Below are 14,468 nucleotides of genomic sequence, written 5' to 3'. Positions count from 1 at the left end.
CAAAGGCTGTTAGTTGCAGTTTTATTTCTGTTGCAAAAGCAACATTTTACAGGTGCAGGTGTGGCTTTTGAATGTTCCAACTAAGATGAGTTTTCGACTTTTTACACTGGAGAAAGTGTCAGATGTCATGTTGGAAGTCATCGACAGCTTCTAACCTTTCAGCTAACTCTTAATGTATGCACTGCGGTGGTGCACCACCATGAGGTGACTGTGCAAGATGTAAATAAGAACTGTGTGTACGTTTTCTATGCAAATATCTGCCAGGAAGTATGATTTTATTTTGCGTCACTGGCATGGATGTGGAAGATTTTGAAGCACACTAGTTTAATTTTGTTTAGTTAAAAATACACGTTCATTTGTAAATGCAAAAACAATAAAACTTTAAAAAAGTTCTACTTTGAATAATGAAAATTATTTGACATCTGCAGTGGCCTTAAATTCAACTAGTTTGGGTTGCAAGGGTGTAATTTAAACTTCAACAAAATAGTAATTTTTTTGCCCCTTATAACCTTATCTAGGTTTTGTTTGGTTAGAGCAGAGGTATTTGTAAGGAAACTCATACCTTTCTTCTAAGGCCATTTCTTCCAGCTATTGCAAGAACAAATACAGAAGCAGACCCAAGCCAGTTAAAAAACATCTCCAGCTTGTCATGGCTCATTCTGTTGGTCAGACATGCCTGTAATATTAACTGGAAGGCCGATTGAAAGCCATTCTTGCCAGGTGTTCCAACCACTTCAACTGGCTCTTCTTTGTGTGGAGGTATGGCAGCTCTGTTCGGACCTTTTTTTTTTTTTTTCTTCAAATAGCTTGCATCCTGTTTTTTCTTTTTAGCTAACCTGAGATGGAACCCCCTTTCTATTGGATAGATCCAATGAACTTAACCATTCAATCTACAGCCCATGGTGGTAGATGAGGGCAGGAACATATATCAACCAGTGCCCTAAAGTCTCATTTTGTTTGACTGGTATAGTCCGCTCCAGTCCAGTACAGCATTTTGAGCGTTTCCATTTAAAGAGGACCCATTAAGTCGGACTTAACTGTACCATTTTTGGGACCCTGTTGATTGTAGATCCATAGAAAAATGGAACCGACATGTTACAGCGGAGCTATGTTGACACCCGTTGATTGGCTCAACGTCATTACGAAAAAAAAAAAAAAAAAGCACCAAGAAAGTGGCATTATTCCTCTTTGCCGCCCGCAATCCTCTCTCAGACAACATTAAGTGCTTTATATATACATTGTACCAAAAGCCAAGCAGAAACAAATGAGTTGCTGGATGACCACCATTGTTGTTGTTGTTAGCTTCACCCCAAATGCTCCGTGATGGTCCAAGTCAGAGTGGAAACACTCACCTGAGTTGCCTGGACCATTCTAAACAGGACTGGACCAAACCGTACCGTACCGCTTAGTGGAAACAAGGTTTAAGAGCTTTGTTCTCAGACTCAACAATCTCTTCCTGGTAAACGTTCTCTATTACCACAGACAGCGCCTAGATCCATTTATTGTCATCCTTAACAGAACACCCACTTCAACTCCTCCACATGGAAAATTCGTTCCCTCCTGACCTGGATGCAGCATTCCACCTATGAGAACCATGGCCTTAGTGCTAAATCTCAACCTAGCTGCTTCACACTTAGCTGCAAGCCTACTGTAGAACTAGAGGTCGTGGCTTAATGGAACAAAGACAGGGTTTAAGAATTATTAATCTATGATATAATTAAAGAAAAAATGATAGGGTCATAAAATCTAACATAACTACTACATACAACCACAAAGAAAGCCAGAATAGAACATTAGAGGAAACTTTCCAGCATTTATGCACACATCCCTGTAGGCCGAACACAGTCCACCTTATGGTAACATGGAGTTAAAAAAAATCAGGCAGTCTCTAGTAACATTGGTCCTTCTGTAGTTTATTTTTCTTTGTTCGTGTACAAAAAGAGAGGATGGTCTTCATTCTTTTAGCAGCAGTTTGTCCACACCAGTGAATTATGTGGTGACAGCTTGTGTGGGAGACTGTTAATCCATTAATGTCTTTGGTAGGAAAAGTCTGCTGACTAGACAGAACCATGCAGCACTCTGTAACAGATGGTCAGTAGACAGACATGCAGAGGATGCATCGAGGCTCCAGAGTAGGTTTTTTGGAACGGATTTCATGGTGTAAGTGCTGAAAAAGTGGCTAAAGCTGTTCAAAAACATCATCAATAAGAGATCCAGCACAGTGATATTTCGTACGATGCACAATGAACAAACAGAAGGATTTTGCTGTGCATAACTGAAGAATGTGTTTCATGATTTCAAAGTAAAATACAAATAAATATTGTAAAACGTGTTCAACAACGCATGCTAAATTTAGCCATTGATGGATGCAAATTATTACAAACCACTAAGGTTTACCACTCACATGACTTACAGGGAAGCAAACTATGAAGAAATCCTGGCTATACATTGAAATTTGATAATGGTTTAACATTACCTTGTATTTCACTTCCATAAAAAAAGGAGAAATCAACCCAACCACAACCAAAATGGCTGCTGACATCAAACAAGCTGTTTATGCTAAACATTTTATCCTTGAGACAAAAAGCTGATTCAGTCTGATTGTTCCCTCAGAAGCTTTTCAATTATATCTTTCAGCATCATCACAAATTTTATCATCTGCTAAATAGACTTTTATCAAGAGCCATGGAGATGAAACTGCTGACATGAGAGCTTGGCAGCAGAGGATTGAACCGCTGCCATGGAAACTCAGACAACGTTTACTGTGTTGATGTTGTTTCATCACGTTGCTTTGTCACAGTCACGCTTAATCCAGCAGAAGTCGGCAGGAGGAAAATGATCCAAAAACATCACGTTATTCGTCGGTGAAAAGCTGCACACGTGATAATCAGGCGGCATGATCATATGAGGAGGACATGCTGGATCCCCAAACTTGACAAAAGGGTTTTTTGGATTTTGGAACAGAAAACAACTAAAAAAGTAAAAAAGAAATGAATTCTACTCACTCTGAAATGCTCATTCTTGTGTGTATTATAAATTTGCCAAGTCAGAAAGATTCAATTTAAGTCTGATTCTGTTTTTTTGTTTTTTTTCATTTCACTGTAAACTTTTTTTGTTAGACACACTGCTGCAATTGACTTTTCTTTCTACCCCGAATTCCTAAAGACTGCTTGTGTGACAACTGATACAGTGAAAAGCCTCCTACTCCAACCATGTCTAAGCCTCAGTCCATCTGTTGTAGAATAACAGCTTGTTGTAGGACCAGGCACCCTGGGTCTTCTCACACATCTCAATGGGTCACTTTGTGCTCTATCCTGTGTGGGGGGCTGTTTGAAAACCCCCAGAGAGGCTTTATGAGCTTCTAAATTAAAGTCAAGACTTTGTGTGAAACCACAACTGGGAAGAGATATAATCTTTCTGTGTTGAGAATGCAAACATGAAAAAAAAGATTGAATGTTTTTTTTTTTTTTGTGAAACTCACTCACATTGCCTTTTTTCATGTATTTCTTCCTCTTTTGTCTTTCACCAATTCTCTTTCAGCTTCCTAAAAACCCAAACAAATATTAGCTTTAAGTGAAGTTCCAGACATGCCTGGCGCTGACCGATAAAGGGGGAAATCCCACACTGTGGATCATCTGACACACAAAGTTCAGCTCAGATGAAAAGCTACAGTTACACTAACATTTATAGTTAGAGTTTAGTTATTCATTTCTAAGTTAGTGTGAATGTTTCATTTCCAATTTAACATTCCTGCAAAAAGAATAAAGAAAAATCAAAACTTTCTATATCAATGGAAAACATTAGACAGTGGTACTTCAGGCATGAGTTTAAGGTATTAGACAGAGAAGAAATTACTTGAAGTAACAGTTTCAAACATGACCTTCTGAAGTGTACACACCATACTGTCTGCAAGTTAGCCCCCAGGCATCCTGAATGAAATACACAGAGATAAAACAAACTTAATCTAATCCAAGAGGAATGAGGGAAAAACCCTTGACTGACTGAATGGAGGCAAACTCAGTGAGCTGTGATAATAGGATTGCTGTGCCATATTTCAGGCTGTCCGGTGCCACAGCCAAAATAGTTAAAGAATAATGTGTGCTGCAGCATGAAATTTGGCCTCTGTGTGCCTCTTGTGCCGAAACCATGATGAATGATTTTTCTGTCAACTGATCATTCTAGACCCAACCCTGTCTGACTCTGCCTCTAGCTGTGATTGTGGGAATTTAGCACAATGCCCCTTTATGTACAGTAATTTTATTGTTTGAAACGGATCAATTTATAATATTCATAACACAGTAATAGGTTTAAAAATTGTCATCTGGATTTGGTTAGTCCAGATGATAATTTTTCAACCTACTACTACGATGAATCAATCCGGATGAATGAGATTCTTCACAGAAATATTTATGACATGAAAAAAAAGTGGAATCTGGAAGTGGAAGTTATCCATTTCAACAGAGAGAAAGATCCAATTTCTGCTTTAAACTAATTTTACTTTCATAAAAGCAATTCACATTTAGTTTTATTTTATTTTATTTAAAGTTATGTATTTGATCTGATGACAGTTTATGTTTTTTATTAAATTGAATGAACAATGCTCGTCTGTACCCAGTTCCTAGCTGGCTGTGAAGACCATTACAAGTAATGAAAATAGATGGTAACACATTGAAGCAGCAACCAACATTGAAACATCAATACAACATTTTAATTCTTTATACAAACAAATTATTTGAATGATGCTGTGGGCAAAGAAGGAATAGCCAACCATTACATTGGCTGACACATGTGCCACTTATTTCATTCAGATTATTTGTGATTCTATAGAGAACAATAGCAGGAATGGTGGTCATTTGATGGTAAAAGTAGTAAAAATAAAGTGACAGCATTAAAAAAAATCCACATTAAAATCACTTTACTGGCCTTGAACTTTAAAATTAAACTATCAAAACATACAGTATGACATGTGTACAAGGAAAATATATTTATGATCAATCAACTTAAATAAAAATATGTCTACGTGTGTTTAAAGGTTTCCTGTCTGAAACTTTTGGGTTATTTTATTGCTTCCTGTATTCATGACAACACCTGTCCCATTAACACAGGGAAATTCTGCCAGAGGAACTAAATAAGTCATATTGTCATTTACCAACAGAGATATGACAGAACAAAATGTATGTGGAGGAGGAAGGACGACTTGATTTTTTGTCACCAAAACAACCCCTCCACCCAACTCTGGATCTCCCCATAACAGCCCCCGCTGAACTTCATGAAGTCAGTTTTGTGTGTTTCAAAAAAGTGCGGGGCTGTCCCACGAGAGCCATCTTCATCAGAAACACCCACTATGTGATTGGATTGTCTATGTATTGAGGGGATCCTAGAAAACTGTCTTTCAACAAGTCAGTGTGTGAGTGCTTGAAGACATGTTGAGGTTGGTATGTAGGCATGAAAGAAAATCAAAAATGAAACTTATCTTGAAGACTCTTTGTTAAAAGGCAAATATGATCCACCTCACTTCTTGTAATCTTTTCTGGGTTTACCAGTTGAACAAGTAGCACAGCCCCCTCTTATCCAGCTGAAATTCTGGGGGCTGTAAGTACAACATGAGTAATCTGTTCAAACTTTCTTAGAAAGCTCTATAGTGGCTAGAGGGTAAAAGACTGTTGAAGTTAACATGTCTGGGTCATTTTTTTTTTTTAATGTTTGTGTTTAATATGCCACTCCAAAAGTTATAACGCACGGCCAAAAAAAAGTTCCGGTCACATAGCTTTAATGTTCTATATGCGCTGGCTTCTTTAAAACAAACTTTTGCTTCATCATCTGGACAAAAACAAGCGGTAAGAGGTGAACTTTCTCTCTGAACTGATGCTCTATATAACCTATCGTGGTGACCAGCGTATATATTGCCTTCCTTTGCTGCAGTCGAGATCGGAGGTTGGAGCGGCGTGTTGTCACGTTACTGTGACAACACGCCGCTCCACATAACAAATAGTCCGCTTTTTGTGAAAAAAGCAATCCAAACTGAAAAAAATAACAGTCTTCGTATCGGAAATTGAAAAAGTAAAACATAAAAGTAAAAATAAAATCGCAGTAAGGAAAAACTCCTAAAAAAATGGATTCTGGAAAAAATGAAGAAACCTCAGGGGTGCCCACATGAAGGAGGGATCCTCCCCCAGGACGAACTGGCGATTTACCAGAACTCCTAGAGAAGAATTATCTTATCTAACTCTATAACTACAGTCAAGATTTCAGTGATATAAAGCGATATATATATATATGCTGATCGTCCTGATGGATTAAATAAAGCATCAGTTCAGAGAGAAATTTCCCCTCTTACCGGTTGTTTTTGTCCAGATAATGAAGCTAAAGGTTATTTTAAAGAACCCGGCGCAGTGATACAGAAGATTTGAAGATAGGTGACCGAAACTTCTTTTTGGGGCGTGCTGTCATCACTTTTTAACGCACACCCAGCAGCCAATCAGAATCGAGTATTCACCCGGACCGTGGTATAAAAGCAAGTTAATGGACTTCGATATGTGCAATATCAGAATTAACGCACTTTGCGGGAAGAAAGCATCCTCCTCGTCAAGTCTCTGATTGGTCAAAGTTCAGTGGTTCAACTATCAATGCACGTTCACTGGCCACTCGTTTTGTATGTAGAGCACAAAAAAACAGACTAAAAAAACTTGCGTAGCGACACTTGAACGTGAGAGTTTTGAAGCCTCGAACGCACATGTACACACATTTACATAGACTTTTCACAGGAAGTGGTTGCTTGAACACGTGTTGCCGAGGCCAGTGTGAATGTAGCATTAGTGTTTATCAAGGCATCATTATTAAAGGACACCTCTACATCTTATTATTTGCAGCTAAGCAGGACTTTGTTTCCATCCCTAGTCTATATCTGCTCAGTCCCATACACGGTCACAGGTTTGCTGGAGCCCACCAAGCCAAAGGCGGGGTACACCCTGGACAGTTTGCCAGTCTGTCACAGGCTGGGCTTAAATATTTAAATACTTTTTAATTCCAGCTGGGAATTAAAGCATGTCTTCCTAATGTGAGGCGAGCACGCTAACCACTATGCCACCCTGCAACCCCTTAAATAGAGACAAGAACCTAAAATCTGAAGTTTGGTCAAATGGTAAAAACAGGAGAAATATCTTTTTGAAATAGAAATCAGTCCATGTTAATGTCATTTAATCTCTACCAATCTAAAATACAAAAGAATATGTTTTATATATAGTTGTGCTTTTTTGCTGTTATTAATGTCACTCGTGTTTTCAAAATGGAAATTAAAGCATCCAGGAATTTAAAAAAACAGCACTTTTTATGTTTCCTATACCAAGTACTTTCCAATGCCTTCTTTACCGAAATAGTTGTTATCACAATCACAATGTAAATCGATAACATATCCCTAAAGACCAGATCTTTTCACGTAATATCCCACCATTACTACAATTATCCATTTAACACGGGTTAATTGTGAGGTTATCAAAAAAAATAATGTCTAATAAAATTTATGTCTCCTTTCATTGAATGTAATTCAGCTACTTTCAGGAAAGATATGTTTACTATAAATGATGGGGAATTTACTCTTTTCAGCATTACCCCCCCCCGACACAAGTGCACACAAAGTTCACCATGTGTGACGACATTGCATTGTCTTGTATTTGTGCAGTCTAACTCTAATCTAATCACCTTTTCCACTTATGCGGGGCTCATTTTGGCCCCATCACCTAAGTGCTCAACACAAGCAGGAGCCAAGGTTACTGGCTTTGGTCAAACCAGAGGTGGTGACCGTACAAAAAAAAGGCTTTACAAAGAAATATCAACCAAAAACACATTTATATAAAAATACATTTTACAACTAGTGTTATTATGCTGTTCAGAGACAGTAATTGGATTGTTGTTGTTATTTTTCCACCATTAAACTCAGTAAAACACATTTTATCTTTCTTTATAACTTTTAAGCCTAGATGTAATGCTTGGTATTTATGAGGATACAATCTTTGGTACTGTGATGGTATTTCCACATGTTGTTAAACCTTTTATAGAAGTATTAAACATTAACTCTTCTAACCTTAAACTAACTGCAGATTTGGCCAGAGTTCAGCTCAGGGAGTGGGTGTTAGTCTGTGTCAAGCTCTTCAATGTTGTTTTGCAAATGTTCCTGAGTGCAGTCAGCACTCTCACTCTTAGAGGCTGTTGAAACTCAGAGTTCAACCCAACAAGCTAATGTTTAAAAGAGATAAACCTTTGATAAGAATTAAAAAAAAGCCATTGAAATCTTTTAAATGAACTTTTTGTTGATTTTTAAATTGCAAAATTGAACCTTGTGAGCAAAAAGTGTTTAAATGGCAAAAACGGCAAAGCATTTTTTTAAAACTGTATATTTGTCTAAATTTATATTGATATACTGCCAATATCCAGAAACAGAGATATAAGTTTTATCAGTTCAAAACACTGATCCCTTAATACAATTGTTCCAAAGTGTTAGTTAAAAGCAAAAGAGAAACAACAACTAACCCCTTAAAAGACTTAAAGTTAACACACATTATCATCCGTTTAGAATTGGCATCAGTAACTCCCATAGGAGAGCAAAGAGAATATTGGTGGATAGAGTTGTGAAACAATTACTTAGTTTAACATGTTAAGATTGATTAGTAAGTTAATTAGTTTAATATGCCTCTCCAATCATCTTTTGATCTATTGTAAAAAAAAAGTGTTACCAGCGGTCTGGTTATATCATTTTTAGCCAAAAGGGATCTAGTCGTCTACAAGTGGATGCATCAGAATGGAGCGGAGCAGAAAGCTTGTGGCCCCTCTGACTGTAGAACCTAAGATACTGCTACAGGCTGTTTTCAACAGCAATTTTTCATCTGCACCTGATTCAACACGATTTGAATGATAAAAAAAAATGCTTGGAAATGCAATTTTTAGGTTAATTTTCCTTATATACAGACCAAAAGTTTGGACAGACCTCCCCATTCATTTGAATGAGAAGGTGTGTCCAAACATTTGGTCTGTACTGTATGTCCCTCATCATGAGAAAAATGCCACAAGAACATGTTAAAGGGCCAAGATCATGCAAAATTAACTTTTTGAGCTTTTACCTGGATTAATTACTAATAACTCTGAACAACCCTAAATTGAAATTTTGATCCAACAACGCATCTCTATGTATTCCTCTAAAAACCTGCTCTCTGAGCATCAACCCAATCCACAAAAACGATCAGGTTCTAACGAGCTGACAGAGACCAGTGAGAACTGCCCCTCCCAGGAATCAGTCTGCATTGCCACCTCCGCCCCCAGGCTAACACACACACACACACACACACACACACACAAACACTTTCTCCGTGGAGCTAGCGGTGATCGGCCAAATGCTTTCACTTTATATGTACAATATGCACATGCTTCTCTGCAAAATTTTGGATGTCATTTGCTTTTGTGGGCGAAACACAGACAAGGCCGGCTCTAGGCTGACGTCATGAAATGGGCGGTCCCAACAAGGAGCGAAAGCCGTGCCTCAGAGATCGAGTCGTCTTACTTCCAAATAAGAAAATGAACTGCGAAAATGACTCTTAATTAAAAGAATATTCTTTATATATAGATAGATATAGATCTATATAGTTTAATCTGAAAGGCTTAAGAATAAGATCATTTAGGCCTTTTAAAAAAAAACAACACAATTTTCATTGGAATAGGTCTTTAACCCTTGTGCCATCCTAGGCACTTTAACGTTGGGAGTTGGGTCATCTAGACCAGTGTTTTTCAACCAGTGTGCCGCGGCACACTAGTGTGCCGTGGGAGATGGTCAAGTGTGCCGTGGGAAATTGCCCTCATTAATCATTAACTGATCTAAAAACATTTCCCATCTCCAGGAAATCAGCTCTTTGTTCATCCAAACTGGCTGCCTGATAAAACACTGAGTAGTTAGGAATATAAAAGATCTTAAAATTACTTTTTCTTTGGGTTTATTTAATTCTATTAAAGACATTTTGATAAGAATGATGTTACCGCGATTTACCTGCAGCTATGACAGTTTGCGGAAAAGTCCCGCCCCTTTAACTGTCTCCACCAATCATTCTTGAAGGCTTAATCACATGTCATCAGTCTGACCAATCAGAAGTGGTTAAAGTCTTCACTTCCTTGTTCTTAATTCTGCTGATAAAGTCGCTCAGTTCTAACAAAAATACCAGCTAAAGCTCTTCTTTAGCGGTGTAGCTTTCCACAGAGTCCGTTGTCAGACCGTGGAACAAGTGGACAATACAATGAAGCTCAGAGACGCGAGTCTTTCTGCAAGTTTTCGGCAGTTCTCTCACTACATCTCCCATGATGCATTGGCTTAAAGGGCCAGTGTCCCAGCGCACAATGAGTTGTCCTTGAGAAACGCCTTGAAACCACAACAAACAAACAGTTTCTAAATTTTCTAATTTAACTTTCATTTCATCTCTTAGAAAAAACAGCCGCAACCTCCTGCTTTTCCGGCCACAATTATCACAAAAATGCACGTGAGATTGCGGGCGGGGGGGGGGGGGGGGGGGGGGGGGGGGGCTGTCGATCAATACAGACCATGAATTTCTGCTTTTTGTTTTTTTTTGGATGCTGGTGTGCCGCGGGATTTTTGTCAAGGTTTAAGTGTGCCGTGGCTCAAAAAAGGTTGAAAAACACTGATCTAGACCCACAAGGCAGTGCGCTGAACCTTTTTTCTTTAATGATTTGTGATCTTCACTGGTGTCCATGGATTACATGAAATCTTTCCACCTGTATCCACCTTTGTCATGGTAGGGAGAACACGTCAATGTAAGGGTGGGGTCATCTAAGATAGCACAAGGGTTACAATGTTTCACATACACATAAACCTCCAAGATAATTCTTGTTCATTAAAAAGTTTATTTTTCACACTTTTATTAGAAAAAAAGGTTCAGGAATCTCTTAAAACCTCAGGCATTCTTAACTTTTTTTGATGATCAAATATGGTAAAAAATTGTTACTGTTCTATGTAACCTATAACAGAACATTCAATAGATTTTCATCCATCCTATAAAATAAAGGAAACATACTTGGAGTATATCATAATATTTAAACAAAAATGTGCCTTTTTGCCCTTTTGGTAAATTTTTCATTTAAAACTATATTCGTCAGTTGTTTCAGTTGGTTACTAATCTATTGATGGACAGCACATTTTAAAAGAAAATAAAGCAATTTATGTCAGGGAGTGGTGTAAAATCTGCAGCAGTGAGCACATTTTTACAAATGGTCTTTAAAAATATTAATAAATGTTGCTGTGTTGTTATGTTATTTATATCTTCTCAACAGCATTCTACATTGCAGTCCCATGTGGCATGTAAAAAATTAAAACAGACTGATTTAGCTGTGATAAGAACATGTGTGACTTTCCTGTCACCTTCCTCCCACTGAGACAGAACCTCACACTCAGACGCACAAAATGATGCAACAGCGCATTACAGGATGTGTTGCCATGGTGATGCGACAACCCCAAATCACACTAAGAGTTTCTCTTGGTGAGTCACTCGGTGTTAATCCATATAGTCGTGTACAGAGAGCGTATTTCTCCCACATATTGCCCATGAAGAGGGCATATGGAGTACACAGGTTCTTTTGAGTGTTGGTATTATTAAGAAGCATGTAATCTCAACTAATGGATCAGCATGGCGCTACATGCTAACGTGCTCTCCAGCGACCACCTTTGCTTCAGTTTTGCTGAATCCCTCTTGACTTCTCCCTGTTCTGAGACAACAGTCTTTTTTCCCCCAGGAGTCATGATTAGGCTTGAAAAGACACATGCAGACGCCCACAGAAAGGAGGTTGCAGATGCATCAGCACAAATCATCAAAAGATTGTGCAAGAAAATAACATTTGAAGCAACTCATCAGTGTAATAGTGATGACAGTTGTTCTTTTTTTTCCATTAAGAAATTTCTAAATTTCTAATTCTCTCTTTTTGGTTAGAAATAAACATCACACCAAATGTAACACATTCTAAAATCTTATGTTTTGGTTAAAATCAAACCTATTTAAAAAATGTGGAATAAACACATTAGTTGTAGCTTTGTTTTTGTGTCTTGTTTATGTAAATTCAATTTGACCTCATTTAAAGTTTCTGTTTTGTCATTTAAACTGTTTAATTATTCAAGAATGACTCGGTATGGGTGCAGTCAAAGTGATTTCCCAGAGATCTTCTTCCCTACTGACTTCTCAGTGAACGGTACCTCATGCTGTTTTATGGCTGGAAGGTGGTTGTGTAGATACGTGTTGATGCATGTGTACCTGTGTGTGTTTGTGTTTCCCATTTCCAGGGTGAATCATGGACATCATGCAGAGCTGATGATCTTTGGCTGACTGGTTTAGGCAAGTTCTCTCTGCTTCTGCAGGTTGTCTAATAAAGACACTGCAACACTTTCTGCTGTAAAAAAAATAAAACCTCCAAACCTAAGCAGTTAGGCAGAGAAAACAAATTCAAAACTGGGTTTGGGGAGTTGAAATTTCAGGCTCCAGCTGGGACAGCTGCCGTTAAGTGTTAACGTGAGTCTTTGTTGTCATAAATCTCTGTTTTTGTATTCCACTAAAAGAGGAAATGTGGAGCTTTTGGAACAGACACACTGAGGAAACGTTTGCTTTACTAGCAATAAAAAACAATATATCTAAAAGTGACCTTAAATAAGAATGATGGGGGGGAAAAATGTCTTTTCATTTATTAATATGATCACTTTGTGGCCGTTTTTTAAGGAACTTAAAATACTTTTAACATTTAGCCTTAATGTCATCATTTTGACAGAATTGAAAGGTGCATCTTGAAACCAATTTTTTTTTTATTTTTGAAATGGTTTATTTCAAGCAATCAAATAAGAATAATACACAAGATCAAGTATCAAAAGTTGAAAATATTTGCAAAATTATGTTACATTACAATACAATCATCAGTTATACATTCATACAACGACGAATCAAACCTAGGAAAATTAGACATATTAATAAATATTGCTTCAAAGGGAGTGGAAGGAAGCGAACTTATATAATCCCACCCCGTTATAGCGTAACCATTTCATTACATGATTTATCATTATCCGGTTCCTAGCTTCTATCAGACAGAATTAAGGCCGCAGTGAGCCACATGCGTCCGTGCTGTAACCCGGAACGGGAAACGGACCAAAAAAAGCATAGTTTGAAGTTGGGAAGTTTGGCAAAATAACAAGGTTTTTTATCTGTATCCAACAGAAAAGCAGATATCAAATCAAACTTTATTTATGTAGCACTTATAAAACCATAACACAAAGGGCTTTACAGTAAGACAAAACAAAATAAATAATATAAAAACAAGCACAAAGATGTAAAATAGAGCCCCCTCCACAGACCTACACACAACCCCCCACCCCCTAACTGATGGTGATAGACAATGGGAAATAGGCAATCAATGCATGCATCAAATGAAGTGCGTCATGAATCTGTGTTCAGAGTTGGGCCAAACGAAGAGAAAATTTGATTAGAGTAATCCATGATTGCTAGTTTGCATTCTTTTGCTGCAACAGTTAGGAGTCTCTGGAGGCTAAATAAATAGAATAACATTTTTGGAGAGACTGAGAAATGAGGTTGCTTAGGCATGCACAATTGCTTGTACCAAAGATTACCTTATTCTTGAAATAGTCAAATTTTTTTTGTTTTGTCTTTGCGCTGGTGGAGCAATAAAAACAGTTTTCTTTTTATACTTTTGTGTGTATATTTGGGCCGATGTCAACTACTACTTTAAAGTAGGTCAGCTGATTTACTTAGATAATTCTCATTAGTGGTAAACAATACTTGTTGACACAGATGAAGTGTGCATCATCTAAGAACTCCTGTTCAGAGCAGATCACAGTGAAGAAGAAGATATGAAAGATAGAGCAGAACATTATGACAGCATGCATCATCAGCACGGAGAACCAGCAAGAGGTGATTGCAAGAGCAAGAGAGGAGACATGTTGTTGTTACTGCCATCACAAACAGCCAGCCAAGCAGCCATTCATTCAGACAAGCCACTGCCATTGGTAGTTGATTGGTGAGTAAAATGACATATCATCCTCCTCTGTTGAATCCTCCTGTCTTCATGTTCATGTTCATGTTCTTGTCCTCTTTATTTACTTTTATATCATTGAATTGTTGCTTCCATTTTTGTGAGGATTGCAAACTTTGGTTTGGTTTTTCATATGGTATGGTTTATCATGATTTACAGCTGTTTTTAATTTTAGTTAATTGCCCTCAGTCTATTTAAGAGTCTATTTTCAGATCAGCTGCTCTGTTCTGCTACCTTTTTTTTGTTTGTCCATGGGGGTTTGTCTTCAAGTTTATTTATTATATACTGTTTACGTTTCTGCAGTCTCCTGCATTGTGGCTACTACACCATTAGTTCCTGACAATTTTTGATTATTTATTAATTTCAAATCCTTCCTCCCACTAATTTCTCTATCT

This window comes from Oryzias latipes, chromosome 17, assembly GCF_053564925.1.
Source record: "Oryzias latipes strain Hd-rR chromosome 17, Olatipes_Hd-rR_3.1".
NCBI classification, from domain to species: Eukaryota; Metazoa; Chordata; class Actinopteri; order Beloniformes; family Adrianichthyidae; genus Oryzias; species Oryzias latipes.
This window is presented reverse-complemented; position numbering follows the sequence as displayed.